Source organism: Pleurodeles waltl, chromosome 12, assembly GCF_031143425.1.
Source record: "Pleurodeles waltl isolate 20211129_DDA chromosome 12, aPleWal1.hap1.20221129, whole genome shotgun sequence".
Classification (NCBI taxonomy): Eukaryota; Metazoa; Chordata; class Amphibia; order Caudata; family Salamandridae; genus Pleurodeles; species Pleurodeles waltl.
Window position 1 is genome coordinate 533,917,426 of NC_090451.1, and position 17,616 is coordinate 533,935,041.

Below are 17,616 nucleotides of genomic sequence, written 5' to 3' on the forward strand. Positions count from 1 at the left end.
AGGTGTGTGTATTTTGAATTTTCCAATGTGGCGGTGTTTTGGAGATGTGTGTGTATTTTGAGCGCGGCGGTGTATACCGCCAATGGAATACCGCGGTTGAAAGACCGCCGCGTGGATTTGTGGGTCGTAATAGCATGGGCGTGTTTCTGTTGGCTTGGAGGTGGAGGATTTGTTTCCGCCAGTTTATCACTGACCTTTGGTGTGGCGGTCTTGTGTGGGTGTCTGAATTTCAGCGGATTCCAAGATGTGTGTCATAATAGCTGTGGCGGAATGCCGCCGCCGCGGCGGTGTATTGGCGGTCTTCTGCACGGCGGTAAGCGCCTTTTACCGCCAATGTTGTAATGACCCCCATAGGCCACAAATGCCATGCATTGGGGTCCTGACTAGCAGGAACCCAGTGACACAGTAAAAACACACTGACAAACAGGCAGAAATTGGGGGTAACATGCCAAGAAAGATGGTACTTTCCCACATGATTGTAACGCATGTGTTATTTATGTGATTGTATGGCAATAGCCAAATAAAGATCAATGGCTGACTGAAAACTATATTACAAGTCACTGTCTGTAACCAGAGAGCCACAGAATTAAATCCTGTTCGGAGCAGTGGAGAATACTTGGGGGCACAAGTTACAACCCTTTAAAAAGCACACACTCTACAGCTCAGCTGGTAATTCCTTTCCAAAATCACTCAAAAATTATAAATCTGTGTCATGAGGAAGGGTCAAGCGATTCCAATAACTAAAGCCAATACCGGCATCCGAGCTCCCTTTACATTTGCAGGTCGACCCATTGTGCAAATTTACATTTTGTTCAGGTAAGCAGGGCCCTGGCAAGAAGGCTTGTTTAGCTGTCTGCCCCTCCCTCGGTTTCGCAGTGTCGGAGGCTCCCTGCATTACACTGCAGCTGAAGCATTTCAATTTCAATTAAGCGTTCCGGGGCGGTTATCTTTTCACAGAAAGTACAGGAACTACTTTTCTTAAATTAAAGAAAGAATGGGCATGTTGTGCTCCTCCTATTCCGCCCACTGGAAGTCACACGCATAGAGGTGAGGTGGTCACAAGATGCTATACGCAAGTCTTTTATGTGCTAGTATCGGGCAATAAACAATCTAGCCCAGAGTATGCTTACCAAAGCTGCAAACCTCATTCACTGAACACACCACCCTTGAACATAACATCTAGCAACCCACCTAGTGTCACAGGGCTAGTTGGTTGGGAGGGTGGAGCTTGCAGAACCTCGTCAGACCCTTCACCATAGAAAACATGAACATGACTGCACGGGACATCATTTTACAGCATCAAATGGTAATGCAACCATCAAAGATGTGCTATACAAAAAAACAGCATTACAGAAGACAAAATACCAGTAACCAAGCATGTCCGGCCATGTCCAGTAAATGGACGATAGTGCTCGAGGTGGTACCTCGGCTCATCACACCCTACTCCACTTCAAACGCAACAAGTTGAAAACTAGTAAATATGTTCCAATTCCAATTAAGATGTGAAAAATATCACGTAGTTATCTTAATGAATGGTTGGCAGAGAACAAGCCAGTGATTGCATATTAATTTTCATTTCTGTTGTGGCTGCAGTCTGTAAATATGAGCAAATCTTTCCTTTGTCAGCCTGCTCTGTGTATCCAATTGTGGGAATTTACAGTATTACACACAACATTCTTCACTTGAGGCGGCCTCTTTCGGGCAGCATTGTCTGTTGTTGCAGTTGTATGTGCTTAGCTCTTCATCTTCTCCCAGGCGGAAACAGAGCCCTCTCCAGACTATCTGCTTTTTGGAAGTTGGGTAATTTGGAACTAAAGGCTGCCAAAGTAATTGGTAACGGCAAATGGCCCGAAATGTGAATGTTTTTCCACTTTGATTAAGTATATTCAGTAGTGCACCCAAATGGTGCTGAAAATAAGCAGTATTTTTAATTAATGCGATTAGCAGGGGGAAGGAGGGGTGGCGCATGGCCAGAGCAGCAAGTGTTACAAATGAGCCTGCCTGTGTGCATTAGTGTGCATGAGGGCAAGAAAGCGAATGAAAACACAAGCATAGCCATGGGGAACAGGAACAAGGCAGCAGTAGTATGGGCACAGGATTTCTAGAAAGGAAAAAAGTAGTCTTGAAACATTAGATGAAAATGGCTGCTGCATATGGTTAAAAGAAGTTAGGCGGTGCTCTCTGGTAGAGCTAAACACCAGAGGACTCATGACGAATGTATTCCCTTTACAAATGGTGAGATCAACAAATGGAGAGACGGTGGTACCAGTCAATGGGAAGCCTACGGGCGTGCTGAAGCCCACAACAGTAGATACAGCATTTCTCAGTTCAAGGCAGTACATGCGCACTGTCTAGAGCCGAGAACTAAAAATGAACTGTGCTGTTTCTTACTATGTCAGAATCAGGAAAGTGCAAATAGAGCACACTGCTTTATTCTGAAGTGTGGTGGAAACAAATATTTTAATATGATCAAAACACATGAATACGCTAGGTGATGACGTTTCCACACCTTATTTTGTGCAGTAAAACTGTATATCAGTTCAAATGTAATGGTCATTTCAATAGAAAATTTATTATCTCTAATGACAGTGCGCTGCACACCATGCATACTCTACACTATGCCATTGTTCTTAACACCACTCCACAGCACTCTACTTCACTATATGCCCTTCCCCTTTATGCCATGCTATTCCATTCTAAGGCACTCCACAACATACCACTCCACGCCTCTGCAATCTAAAGCACTTTACGATACGTTACAACACTTTACTCCACGCCAATCACATCACAACACGTCAGTCTTCTCTATGCCATTCTATGCCCCCTCCACTCTGCATTCCTTCTCTTCACACCCCTCCGCTCCACACCACTTTCCCCAATATATCCATTTCCACTCTATGCCAATCCACTCCAATCAACCCCACTCCACTCTGCCCCAATACACTCCAATCTACCCCACTCCACGCCACTAACCTTTAGCCATGCTGACAGCAGGCACACAGGTGTACTACAGAACTAAACTACATTGCCAAAGCAAATAGCTCTTGCATCGGCGACACCTACTGGCTTTAACAATGTTTGTTTCATGTATAATTCTTGCCGCTCCAGCATTTTCTTTGGTCTTCGTTTCAAATCCTTCTTCGTTTTACATTTATTTATATTTAGTCTAGTCTCTGGCTTCCTTTTCAGACCCAACAATAAAATGCAGTACGTGCAAGTCTCAAGTTATTTACGAGTATTTTAGCGAGGCCAACAACCACGCATTTAGTTGGAGCTGAGCAACAAAGTAAAGAAACTGAAACCATCGACGCGCACATGACGGAGAGCCCACCAACGGAAGCAGTGGGCCTCCTTACATTTAGCACCAGCCAATGGGTGAAAGCGCATCAGGATGTGCGGCTTTTGTCACGCGTAGTAGTTCTTTTCCCGCAGTTGCATCAGCCGAAGGGAGTCAGCGCAACGAATGTTGAGAGGCAGCTCAATGCTCCAATCCCAAAGCCTGAAGACTAACTTGTGACCCTTTCAGCTTCTGGAGGGCGTGTCGGAGACTACGTTTAGTTCTTTCTGTCACCCAGTGGGCGCGAGTTGGAGGCCGGCTGTGAGCAAGCGCGAGGTAAGGGTGGCGGGGATGGTGTGTAAGTGGGTAGAAAGCTCGGGTTCTGTAATAATGATCGGAGGGGGCTAGACTAGACTGAATGATTCTGTACAGTGAGCTGAGGGGCTCTGTGAAGGCTGCCTGGGGGTTGTGTTCACTGAACTGGAGAGACCGTGGTGTTCTGCAGGAGGAGCTGTGTGGGTAGCTGTAGGTATATGAAGGAAAATAAGTTTCCCACGTGAATACATGGCATTAGGAGCTTCACCTCGTGTATTCCGGTGGCAGTAGTTCTGGTTTGTTTATAAAACACTTCAAAACAGTAATTTGTAAAAGAAAAATAAATAAATATTGAAAGCCGGTTCTGGAGCCTGCAGTCTCTGATGACATAGAATCTTGTACGCCTAAAGGTATCTCTCGGGAGCTAAGGGTAGTCTGTATGGGTCACATGTGAGATTTGTAGGAGGAGCTGATAGATGCAGAAAATGAGCTGATTTCGCAAGTAGGCCTGTGCGAAATGTAAATTATGTTTGAAATTTCGCCTTACACTTAGCCACGTGGAATCACGCCATTATGTCACATTGCATAATTATGCAGCCATTCATGGCAACATTTTGTAGCGGAAGCAGTGTTCAGAACCAGAGCGGCTGTTGGCGAAAATTGTGTGCTCAATGCAGTTTGTTTTAGAACAATATTCACCCTTGTGTCAAAAAACATTCCAAGAGATTAACATAAAACAAATCACATAACAAGAATTTCATACACCGCTAGTATACAGCAGGCAGATAATTGTATGGTATGGCTTTTATATAGCTTTTACTTCTCCCGATGAGGCGCAGAAGCTCTTTGCATGTGGCTTGCGCCCTACCCCGTGGGAGCCAGTTGTTAATGAGTCAGTCTGTTATGATCTGGTTTATGTTGTTTCCCCCGGTGTCATGCATTTGTGGTATTCTCCCACGCAGTTTTGTTGTGCAAATTAAATCCGCTCTAACTGATAAATGGAAACTAATAAATCACAGCAAATATTTTGCCATGAGTACTAACTGCATTGTCTAACGTGAATAAAAACTACAACCGAATGTGTAACTGTGGATTATTATTACATATTTTTACACCCTGCACACCTTATTTACATGAGCTCCTTTCATCATAAAAATAACTTAATTGAATAAATGTTCCTAACTTCCCGAAGCTCAGCCTGCTAACTGATTTTTACTATTGTGACACATTTTTGACACGTGAGATGACAACTATACTACATAAATTATGACTACTGTACTGTCCACATTTGTCACACTGTCCCAATAAACATAAATTACCTATATAACTCAGATGCATACAGTGTGTAATTTGTAAATAAAAACGTGCTGGTGCCCAGAGCTCTCCTCTGAAACACGCAGGTGCTGCAGCTAAATGTAAAAACAACAGATGAACGGAATGCGGAACAAATCAAACATTCACCCCAATCACAAATGTGGGTTTAACCCATCAGGTTTTTTTTTGCTTGCTGTGCCATTCCAGTTTGGACCTAGCCATATGCAAATCAGTCTTGACCCTGTCCCCCATGACAACAGTCCAGCCTGGACTGCCAGGCTAGGTCCTCCGTAGAACAAAAACAAGCATCTTGGGACCGGTTTCATGGTATCACCCCTCGTCAGCCATGCTAGCTTGAGCCTAGTGGCATAGCAAACACAGGACCCACGTCTGGGCATACCTTTCCCACTTAGTGACAAATGTAAAACAAACAGATGATGAACGGAATGCAGAACAAATCAAACATTCACCTCCAGTCACAGATCTGGATTTAGTCCATCATTTTTGTTTTGCTTGCCATGCCATTCCAGTTTGGACCCAGCCATATGCAAATCAGTCTTGCACGGAATACTGAGGCAGCGTAATCCTGAAGCCATCCCAGGCTTCAATTAATCCATTGAAAGCCATTCCATGCCCCTTCAGCTCACTTTCGTCCTTCTGCTTTCTCTCTTTGTGACGCTAAGACACTTTTTTTCATTTTTCTCTTCCTATTGTCTTTCGCATATGTGTCTTTTACTCGCAGCAAATGCTTGAGTAAGAAAAATAAGTTCAGTCTCGCAAAAATAAGTGCTGGTGCCCCACATCGGAAACCACTGCCTGAAAATAAGCACTGGATGCATACCAACTAGCATTGTGATTCCTCTAGTGACTCGTGCCCATTGCTTTTAGGGAGTAGGTTGATACTTTTCGGTCATTCGTATTGCACTTGAGTCAGGAAAATCAATATTTCCTCCAATGATGAGTCTTTTGTAAGAGCTGGTGGTATAAAGGGCACAGAGGTTTTCGTGCACAGACAGTTAAGAGAGTACTGAAGATTAGTGGGCGTGTGTCTAGAAGAGGGAAGCTATATAAAATATGCCAGTGGTTATTAGTATGAGGTAGGCTGAACTACTGGTAACGTAAATAGAGGGTGAGATAAGTGGCAAATGGTTTGGCAGGTATTGACAAACACTTTTGGCTCATGTGTTGGCTTAAAATACTGTTTTACTGGGGTAAGGATTTATTGTCCTTGTAAAGATCTATTAAGAAATTCAGAGGGAAATGGCATATTTGAAACCACGTTAGATCATTGGTCAGAGCTTAATAGAATTTAAAGTCTTCTTCATTGAGGGGTGGGTTGTTTGAGGGTGTGCTATAGAAACATAGTGCCCACTGCATGCTTTTGAAATCTCCAAAATACTCCAGTTAATGTCTCAAAAGCCCAGGTCCAGCACATTGCTTTAAGCATCCTATGAGAAAATCTGAATAGCAAATCTCAGAATCCAAACAAAGAAATGGGACTGGGCTTTGGACCCCCATATGGAGTTGGGAAACCTGCAATCTCTGTGTGTGGATGAAGAGGATATGTTTGTGAAGAGGGGGAACATGTTTATGGATAGAGTGGAGGAGGTTATGCGGAATATGTGGTTTTAGCTGTGGTCCTCTCAGCCAACTTCATATTTTAAAACACTAGGATGCCTGTGTCAGGATTTGCACACCACTGTTCAAGAAATACTGCATTTCTTGTAACTCTGAACGCTTCCATCTTTGGAGACAAAAGTAGCTTCTCCTGCAGTTTTGGGGTTTTCAAATATTTATAATCTGATGTATGTGTGTTTTCTAGATATGTATAGTTCTTTAGGAAATATGTATTGTTGCTATGTCATAATAAATTATACACATACTCTTTAAGCCTGTTTAACAAATGTATATTTACTCACGGTTATATACACACATTTTCTATGCTTAACATGTTCATAGGTCATTGCATAGCTCCTAGATAAGTTGCTGTAATAGATACTTATGAGTCCCTGCTTTCGTTTTTATATCACACTGTTCAAATATTTTATTATCATAAGCATTTCACTATTCAAAAATTGAGGAAAGATAAATGTTAAAGTACACTTATTAATTAACTTCAAATATTACAAATCTAGAGTCTGTGTTTATACAATACTACTTTTCTACTCATTACTATACCCATTATATTCCTTGCACACATATTCACTTACTATGTATTTACATTTCTATTTATTACTCTACTCCTACTGTACTACAGAAAAATTAAATACGAATAAAGACAATAAAATCTATAAATAAAATGCAATTTTACATCATTAAAGCTTAAAATATATATATGTTAATAAAATAAAAATATTAATAAAACAAATATATATATATATATATATATATAAAAAAAATAAACATATAAATGTACTCTCTTGTAAGCTTTACTCTCTCTCCATCACCCTATGTCTCTATTAATCTGTCCTCCATCCTCACTCTGACTCATCCCAAACCCATTCTACTACTTTCATGTCCAAAATAACCCTGCCTAAGCTCTTCCCTCCTCTACCACATCTAGCTCACGCCAAACCTCAGTTTACTACCATGATCTCCCAAACAACCCTACAAAATTCTCCTTCATTTATCTCACCTTTGACTCATCCAAACCGCCCGCTACTATGATCTCCCTAACCCTTTCCACAGACTCTTCCTCCTCCGTCTCTCTTACTTATCCCAAGCCTCATCCTATTACTATAAACTCCCACTTAACACTTCTGATTTCTTCCCTTCTCTATCCCTTCATTGTAGTTAATCCAGCTAACAAACTCACATATCCTTTGCTCAAACTAACTTATAAAAATACTAATACTGTACTCATATTTCCCTATGCTAATCCACCACTAATTCCTTTTGGGTTCCGGAGTAGCGTGCTACTCACTGAAAAGCGCTTCAAATCCTCGTCAGGTGTAGTAAGCGCCATATAAATACTACTACAATACAATACCACATGCAGTAATGGAATTCACACACATTTGCCTGGTACTGGTGCACTGCTTTGATTTTTCTTTAAGCATGCAATCCCTAATTTTCATGTTTCCTAAGGTATGGTCCATGATGGTTTTGCATTGATTCACCTTTATTAATCTTTTTTGAAACATTGGAATGCATCAAGCATGTTATATCAATTGATGCCCAAATACATGTTTTTTAAAATCCATTGTCATTACAAATTGCTTAATAGCTGAACAAAGCTTTTTGAAAGTTGCTATTTTTTAGTGAACCTTCTATTTTGGAAAGAAAAAAATCACATTCTTGCTCTTATAGTTCTCTATACTGCTGCTTAAATCAAGGAACACTCTGGATGCTTCTATAAATAGCCACACATTGTTATATTTTGCAGATTTGTACACATTTTTCAATTGGAACCTCTGGCAGTAATGCAAGCTGAGCTTACTTCACACTGCATTTAGAGTGCTCACCCTAAAAGTAAAAGGTTTCCGTTAATTACTCACCTGTACACTTTGAACAACTTATATATATGGATATCGTGAAAGACAATCCCCTTTCCCACAACTATACAGTGACATTGTAAACTGGCACACAAAAGGTTTGTACTGCAGTGGCTTGGGTGTGCCTATCCAGTGGACAAAGTAAACATGAAAACTTGTCTTCAACACTGATTATGTCCCGGGTGTTGGTGATGGGAAATCCACACACCTGACTGAAATACTAATCTTTGTCAGTCCCCTCCCTGCCTCGTCTTTTATATGCCTATGGACCTAGGCCCTATCTCTGCTCTAGCCAGTTAAGTTACAAATCCTGGAGTTATGATCGATTCTGCATTAATCTTTGTACTGCATATCAACAGGGCATCCTTCAATTCTTTAACTCTTAGTAGCTCAAAGAGAATTGTCCATTCCTTTCCTCCTTTTGGTAAACGTCTGGTGTTCTAGGCTACTGCTTACTCTCCCTGGCAATGCGATTTTGCTGGTCCTGCGCAAAATTTCATCAGGCATCTACAGGTTGTTATAAGTGCTCCTTCCCAACTCCATTTTAATGCACAACCGCGTGTGAAATTACAGTTGGATAGCCTTCGCTGGGTTCCCCGTATATAAGTGCATCATCTTCAAGACATCGTTCACTATCAGTCAGTCCTCCCAGATATAGCGATTCTAAAAGAAATCACCACTTCTGTAAAAATCTCACGATTTATACAAGTGTCTGCAAAATTATTATTTTTCTCTATATAGGGCAGACTTGACTCTAAGTTGTTGGAGTGCTTTACATAAGCACCGCTTACATTACATGAAGACACATTCTTTTTGTTTTTTGAAGCAGGGAGATCTAAGTGATTTGCCCAGAATACAGGATGTTTGTTAAGCCCATGCTGACATTCAAGCCTAGTTCTCCAGTTCCAAATTCTGCAGCTCTGGCAGTTATGTCACATCCTCGCCTAAAATTTGTGTGTGAAGTATTGCTCTATTTATACAAGCTTCAGAACTTTCAGCAGAGTACACTCTGTTTACTAGACCAATGGGAATGTTGATCACGGTATCCTTGCTTCAGCTGATCCTGGTGTGCTCATTGCAAATCCACTAACCTATAACGATTCAGAATATAACAATATGGTGCAAATCCACCTGGGACACTTGGGATAAGATTTTCTCCACCATCTCACAGGTCCACGGTCAAGATCTAAGTAAGCTTCACAAACGTTCTTCACTTGTTAGACTGTCAGGGAGCCTATAAATGCTCCACTCTGCTGTTGGGTAAGAAGATCTTACTCTTCGTTCTGGCAGCTAGCACCTTTCGCTACCTCTGGGAGAAAACTATTAACCAACAAACGAGCTTTGGTAATATAAACTTTGGCACTTACTAGAGCTTGAGAAAATAACATATGACCGAGTGGATAAATCTCAACTCTTCACCATCTATGAAGCCCTGTCTTATTTGAAAAAGGATTACAGAGCCAGGGCTTGCGTGCGAGCACTGGGGCAGACCAGTTGCTCGGTTTTGATCTCCTGTGGTCTTGGAAAACTGATGAACAATTAACTTTTATGCTATGTATACATGAGTGGTCTGGTGGTGGGGGGAATTTAGAAGTTGATTGTAGGTGATTGAATCCACCGGAAATCGTGATTCATTTGCTTCTTTGGCATGAAAACATAAACAAGCATTTGCAATGCAGTGGGTCTCATGTTTGCTAGAGTTAGAAATATTAGCGTGGTAAATTCATAACTTGACTTTTCTTGTCACATAAATTGAAAATGAAAAGTAAAACAGTGTACATAAGCGAGCCGATTCAAAGCGCCATGCCCGCCATGAGCATGAGGGCGAAGGAGAGACACAGAAGGAAAAAGAAGTTCACTCGTAGTGAAAAGTATCGTCCAATGAGCAATTATCCATGTAACAGGGTCGATGGCCAAGGCTGTAACTACTCTGCCTTGGCCATCGACCCTGCATAAGCAGTAACCAATGATAGCAAAGGATTTTTGAAAGGAAAGCCCATGAACGAGTGATGGTGATGGGCATGCAGTTGGTGTGATTAAAAGCCCACAGATAGATTACAACAGGTCAAAGCACTTGCGCGCTAGACCTAAAAACTACTGAAACTAAGTCTAGGCAGTCTAAGGCTGTGGCTATTACCTTCTTCTTTTCTTGGGTCTTCCTTCTGGGAAAAGCCTCCCTCTGGTTTTTGCAATCTAATAATTTCTCCTTCTGGAAAAAAAAAAAAAAAAAACGATTCTTTTTTCCAGCCCTTTTTAATTCAAGTCTCCTGAGATGTATATTCTGTTAATTACGCCTGTATCCCCTGTGGCAGGCGTGAACTCTACAGAGGAATTCACTTTCCATAGATTATTGTTGCTGAAGCATCAGAAAAGCACCCTGAGTTGATAATGCCTATTACTCACTATGGGCCATATGTACGAACACATTTTCCCATAGACACAGAATGGGTAAAACCCTTTGCTACATCTGGCCCCATGAATCTTAGATTTTTCCAAGGTTTTTAGTCAGTTGTGTATCTACTGCTATCAGTAACTCTTCCTCCTGGGGTAAGGTTCTAAATTGATGTAGGGTGGGCATCCAAAAGCACTATTTCTTCAGAAAATTGTTGAGGAACCTAAAATTTATAATCAGCCCTCCTTTTTAATCTTGAAATGATTTGAGTGAAATTGTTGGCGCATCTGAAGCTTTGTCACCTTTCTTATTTGCACCCTGTATTATATTTCTTGAACTGCTGTAGGATATTCCTATCACGGTTTGTTGTTGGAGATTTTTCCATGAACTCCAGTGTGTATCCTTTGCTTAGCATCTCCAGTATTGAACACAGTTCCTCTGTTACCCGTCGAGGCAGCAATTAAACTCAAGTTCATCTTCCTCATTAAAAGTACTTAGACGTCAACAACCTATGTACCTCCATTCTACTCTAAATATACCATGAGGAGTTTAAAAAAAACAAAAAAACAGATGTAAATAAGCTATTTGACTGGATTAAAATCAAATTTTAAAACTCCACCTGCTGCACCAAAATCGGCATCTTGGGCTGCTCCATCACTGTGTTATTTTCTTGCAGAGAAACGAAGATTCATGGAAAACATTGTCTGAATCCAAACAAAAAATGGAGGTCTTAATTAATTAATTAATTATTCAGTTCTCATCTCAACCTCTAGCTCCTCCTTTCTCACCAAGCAAATGATGAGCAAATTACAAGTCGGCTTTGAAACCTTCCCACCTGTCTCCCTGCTTTTATCAGGCACCATATATTTACATTCAAATATTTCTTCTTGGTTTCTTTCATTATAATGTATATTTCAAAGGCTACCTTCTTGTATTTTTTGTAGAGTGTAGTGCAAACATACACTGTCAAAGTTAAGAGAGGCAGAATATGAAAGTAATAAATAGGAAGGTTATATTTAGAAGATGAAACCTGAAGAACTCTCAGACCAAGGCAAAATGAGTCCTAATCTGTTGTGTTTGTTTATTTTATTTGACTCTATTAGCGCAATAGGGGCATCTCTATAAGAAGTTATACATATCACTAAGGTAGCTGTACATAAGCCTGAGTCACTGTGCTGTTTTCCTAGAATTTTTTTAAAAGAGAGAGGGAGAGCACAGTATAAGATTAAGGTGCAGGTGAGCGGAGGAGGTTGTGGGTAACTCAGCCATAACGATTGTCGGTCTGAACCAGCGACTCTTTAATCTTTGGTGCATGTGACATGCATGAACAAGAATTAAGGAATGTCATGTTATGACTGACCACAATGACCTGTATTTTCTAGTAGCCCTTTAGTCGTCTTTAAGTCAGTTTATGCTCTGCCTGGAAGGTAACATTCGAAGACCTTTCACTTATGTGTAGGAAAGTGGAGTGTTATGTAGTGAGGCTGGTTAGGCTTCATTATGTAATACTCGCACAGTAACCCAAACTGGGTCTTTTGGATTCACACTAATAAATCTCTAGCACAGTCCTGGTAGTGTGTAACAGATCAGTCAGACTTTACTATATATATATGTTAAGCATTTGAGTACCATCCTGGTCAATAGGTAATTGACAGAACTCTAAAGAAATCTGACACCAGTTTATAAAAATGGAGCAGATTTTTATATCAGTTTAGACACCAAAAGGAAAACAGGTCGGATCAGTATATCCGGAGTTATGGATTATAGATTATAGTAGGAAAAATAAATAAGAACATTTCACTACTGTCAACATAGCGGTCAATGGAGAAAACAACTAGTGACAGTTGGTCACTTGCAGGTCGGGTCCAGTGGAAACCACTGGGGGTTAGGGTGATGTGGGACCCAGGACCAAGCCACCACAGTCAGTTGAATTTTACCTGTCTCGTGGGTTCCGGGTGCAGAGTTGTCCTTGGTGCTGAAGCGGGAGCAGCACGAATGCTGCTATTACCACTTAGTCGGTGCTGATGAGGAAACTGATGCAAAACCCTGACTAGGGAGCCACTGAGGCTGGTGGTTAAAGATCCTGCAGAGTTCCTTCTGGGTTCAGTGTCGAACAAAGGTAGTGGTAATGGCTAGCCACGAGCATGCCTTGGTAACGGCAGACACACCTTACAGGTACTTCAACATCTGCTAGAAAACAGTAGCCGCCTGAAACTTGCTGGCAGTCAGGACTACGTTTCACACAATGCACTAGACCATTTACTTTATGGCAATCCTCAGTGGGCATGATAGCTAGTGATTCTTTGGTTGCAGGAGTGTGCTTTACCTGTGGGCTGTCGGGGACTAGTACCTCTAATTCAAGGGAGTTCTGGAGTTGCCTTTGGTGGTCAGAGAAGTTCATCTTCCCTTTAGAATTAGTCTCTGGTCCGGGACAAGTCAGTCATACAGTTGCTGGATGGTTGCCATAGGTGCAGGCCCTGAAGTCGCAGACTCGGGTCTCTTTGTCCTTGGTTGCAAGTTGAATCATATCTGAGGTTCTGGTGTCAGGGTTGCCCCTTAAAACCTAGATTTAGGGGCATTTGGGGTGTGGGTGCAAGTAGCCAATGGACTACTAGCCCTTAATTGCTAATCCGCCCCTGAGATGACCCCATTGGGGATGTGTGCCACCTTTTCTACCTAGAACCCTCTATTCTACCACTTTTCAAAATGGTAATACCCATCCTCTGCTCTACAGACCAGGTAGCCCCCCTCACTGCATAATTATCCCTCCTGCTAGGGTGAGAAGGGGCATTTGGTCAGTATCAGCGCCCTGAAAGCCCCCTACCACCAACCGCAATGGGATGTCTGTTGTGCGGCTGTGTTCCTGATGCCCAGGTCGGGATTCTCTGTCCCAGAATTCCCTGCTGCTGGAGAGGAGGGGTCTGTCACCAGTTTCCCCGTACCACGTGCTGAAAAACGCCGTACCACCAACGATGGTGCAGGATGTCTGGAGCGCTTCTGTGTTTCTGGTGCCCTGGTTGGGACTCTGTCCCAGAATTCTCTGCTGCTGGAGAGAAAGGGCCTGTCACCAGTTTTGCTGTGCAGTGAAAAGAGTCCTACCACCAACTGCTGGGCAGTGCCACGATGAGGGGTGGCAGGGCCACTCCGTTGACTCTTCCTCAGGATATTTGCGAGATCAGTAAGAGGTAGTTACACACACTGGGAACTGTTTTCCATGACTTTAGAGCCCCTTCCCTCTGTGTGAACTGGGATTTGAGAGGTGGGAGATTCAGGCCCTACCTGAAACTAAGTGGCCCACCATCAAGTGACTGGTGGGTTTTTTCTACTATCAGTGGTGGTCTCCTGTGGTGCGCAAGCTGTTCTTTGTGCCCCTCTATATTTGTTTCATTGACATAAAGACTCGCTGCCCCAGACTGTGGCCCTGGCCCTTGAGTTTACAGTCCGATAAGTTGTTAGGTAGAGGAGGCTTATTGTTGACTTCTCTTTCGGCTTTTGAATAATTTGCTTGGATGCCTGACCCTTCGCTAATGAATGCAGGAAGGCCCCTACTCCCTCTAATTGGCTGATTATTGAAGAGGGGAACTAGCTGCTGGAAAAAGAACACCTGATTGAAGGGAAAGACTTTTGTAAATGTCATAAATGTGCAGTGACCTAGGGCTTTCTTCTTCGTTTATGTTTTTATTAATGAGCGCTCTTCTCTGTAGGAGTGTTACTACGGGCAGATTTAGTAAGGTTTTTTTTGTTTTGTTGTTAAGGTTTTTTTTTTTTTGTTTTAATTTTTTTTTTTAGGGAAAGTGGTTTTAAAACTAATTCTTAGAATTTACTCGTAATACCGGAATTATTTTTAAAACATTTTATTCTGTTGCTTAGTATATATTTGCATCAAACAAGAGGAATCCAAAGACATTAGTCTTAGTATTTCAGTTGTCTTTTTGGGCAAGTACATCAGTTACGTACTAATATAACTAGCTTGTCGTAGGCGGTAAGTTTCTTTAATTGGTTGGTTTTTTTTTTTCTTGGCTGAAAGATAAAAGGTGCTTTAGTATTTTTTTGCAAAACCTGGTCACCATGGTAAAACACAAACTAATGACAAGCTACCTGACTTAAGGAAAGCAAAAAACACAACCAAGACAATAAGCTGAGAATTGCACCTTAGACAAAATAAATAGAATTGGTTGAAGGCCTCTTAGCCACTATGGCTAAGGGAAAGCAATTGGGGAAGGACAGAAAGGACAACATTAAATCATTTTTCAAAAAATCAGTGAGTACTGCTGCATTAGGTCACACCATTGAAGATATTGACACTAGCACTCTCACACCTCCCTGACTGGTCAACAAAGCACTACAGCAATTCAGCTACAGTATCTAAAATCGCTATTGAATGTAGCAACTGCTTTGTTGTGTTCGGGACTACTGAAGAACTTATCCCCAGAAGTATCCAGTCACCTGCAACCTCTACCAGTGTTTCTGCAGTAGAAAGGGATCTGTCAAATTCACTGTTAAGTCTATTAAAAAAAAATATATCCCTCTGAGAAACTGCATAAGACGCTGTATAAGGTCATTAACGATAAGATGGATAACTTGATGCCCTGGTAGTGAATCTTAATTCCAACCCACCACAGACAGAGGAAGGATGACCCTGTTCGCCTTTGCCAATATAATAACTTGGGAAGAGTTCCAGCAGAAGGTCCCAAACAATGTTTACCTAGCTTGGCTCATATTACAAATGTGTTTGGTACTGCTAGAGTGATGAGGGTGCCTCCTATGCCTTCACTAAATTCGGGATGTAATTTTTACCAAGCCCAGTGCTGGGACTGGAGGCCTACAGTACCAAATAGGGGTAGAGGTATAATTAGTCTCCAAATTCGGAGGAAGGTTACCTCAATATCCAATCCAAAAGACCACATAGTAAGACCACTAGGAGATAACACTAAGCAATGTGAGATATTTAAGATTAACATACCAAACCTACTGATCAGGCGGTAGGGAAATGCAGAGCTTGTTAACCAATAAAGTCATCCACTGACTCAGAAAGGTTAAGGGGCCGTAGATCAGTTATCAGAGAGGACATATTAGCTGCTACTAGGCTCAGCTACTGACACTCAACATTTGATTACATTGAACAGAGGCTAGCAAATTATGAGCTGGTCAAAGGGTTGATAGCCTTGGAGCATAGATTCAGACCATCCTTTGAATCACATATAAGGTTTAAGGTAAACAGCCCATGTCCATTAACTGCTTCAAACAGTGCCCACACTTTGAACCCAATAATTTGCCATCAGACTGCTCCCCTTCCAGCTGCCCATTCAGTTAATCTGTCTGAAATTGATTGATTATTTGAAAACCAGACTGGTAATGGTACACCGTTAATGTTGAAATGTCCATCATTAGACGGAGTTGCTAGGATAGAAACCTTATGCAAATCCTAAGCCATCGGGCCCAATACGGAAACATTTTGTAAATATCCCTAACCCCCTAGTGGCAGAACAATAACCATCTAGTTCACCATGTAGGGGTGAACCTGAGCCAAATTGATATAAAAAAATATCTGTTGTGGAACATAGCGGGTGGTTAGAGCAAAGTTAGCAGACCCTGAATGGGTTGCTTTTATTGACCAATATCACATCATTTTACTGCAGGAAGCATGGGCTCTAGAGCTGGTTTTTAGATCAGGGTACGTTATATTTACTATCAATGCAATACCATCACTGGCGACTTGCTGATCTGGTTAAGGATGAATCGGTTCCCACCCAAAAAAAAAAATGAATTCCATCAGAGTATAGAGATACACTGGGTATAGTCATTCCAGCAGGCACTGTAACGGGCTAGGCAAATTGCCATTACAAATGTCTGTATTTGCTCTGTTCGGTAAATCTTCAGTCCAATATTGTGGTCAGATATGATTGACTCTCTACATCAGTCACCTCATAATCATCGCAGGAGACTGCAACACAAGAATGCCAATTGGTCCCATGTCCTTGGACCAGACGGAACCATTACACATGCCTAGGTGGTGTTTACCATTGCTGCTAACTTTGCAGTTAAGCATTCAACGTTTGCAGCGGATGATGTTGACTTTACAGTGGCTCATGGTTTGAAGATCGTGACTGTCTCTATTCTCTCTAGTCTGATTATCCCCCTTTGCCAACCTTTAAAAGAGGTCTGTGAACAAGCATAATTGATTAAATCTTTCCGAAGAGCATACTTTGGCTGTATCTGATTGATATGAAAGTAGGCCCCAGAAACGACAGCGACCACGAATCGGTTGGTGCACATTTTCAAGTTAGACCCTTCTTGAATTCAAGTATACTGTGCAATACGACTATAAACACTGTTGAAACTAGCAGCAACAGAAGAAATATGAAATGGCAGTAATAGCTGATAATACCACGGTTCAGTTTCAAATTTACAGTCTATATGTGGAGAAGATGGCCCTCTTAGAGTTGATTGATGGGACCACAGTCAAGTTCGTAAAACACCACTGTGTAAAACGTCATTACAAAGGAGGGGTGCAGGGGCCATTGTCCAATAAAACTTCCAAGGTGGTACTCACATGAAAGTAAAGACTAATTAAGGCTGCAAAAAAAGGCAATCGCAGGAAGACCTGTGATGTCAGAAGAGCATATAGGGCAATCCTGACGAAGCCCAAAAGGAGCTGGGAGTTAGAGTAGTGGGAAGACCTTACCAGATCCCTCCATAATAGGAATGACAAGGCCTTCTGGAAAAAAAAAAAAAGCATGTGGGACTTGTACAATTGAAAACCATCTTGACACACTGGGTCAACCCGAAGTGGGGTGTAACCCACTTTGAAGCTTCTTTTGAAT

The 17,616-nt window shown here is 41.8% G+C and overlaps 1 protein-coding gene across 1 annotated transcript in view; it reads left to right on the forward strand.

The window, feature by feature from the left end:
* Nucleotides 1–3,430: 3,430 nt before the first annotated feature.
* AARS1 (alanyl-tRNA synthetase 1) overlaps nt 3,431–17,616 on the forward strand; it is a 328,287-nt gene continuing 314,101 nt past the window's right edge. Inside the window, exon 1 of the mRNA XM_069217537.1 lies at nt 3,431–3,613. The gene's annotated coding sequence lies outside the window, so the exon portion shown is untranslated. The remainder of the gene's footprint in view (nt 3,614–17,616) is intronic.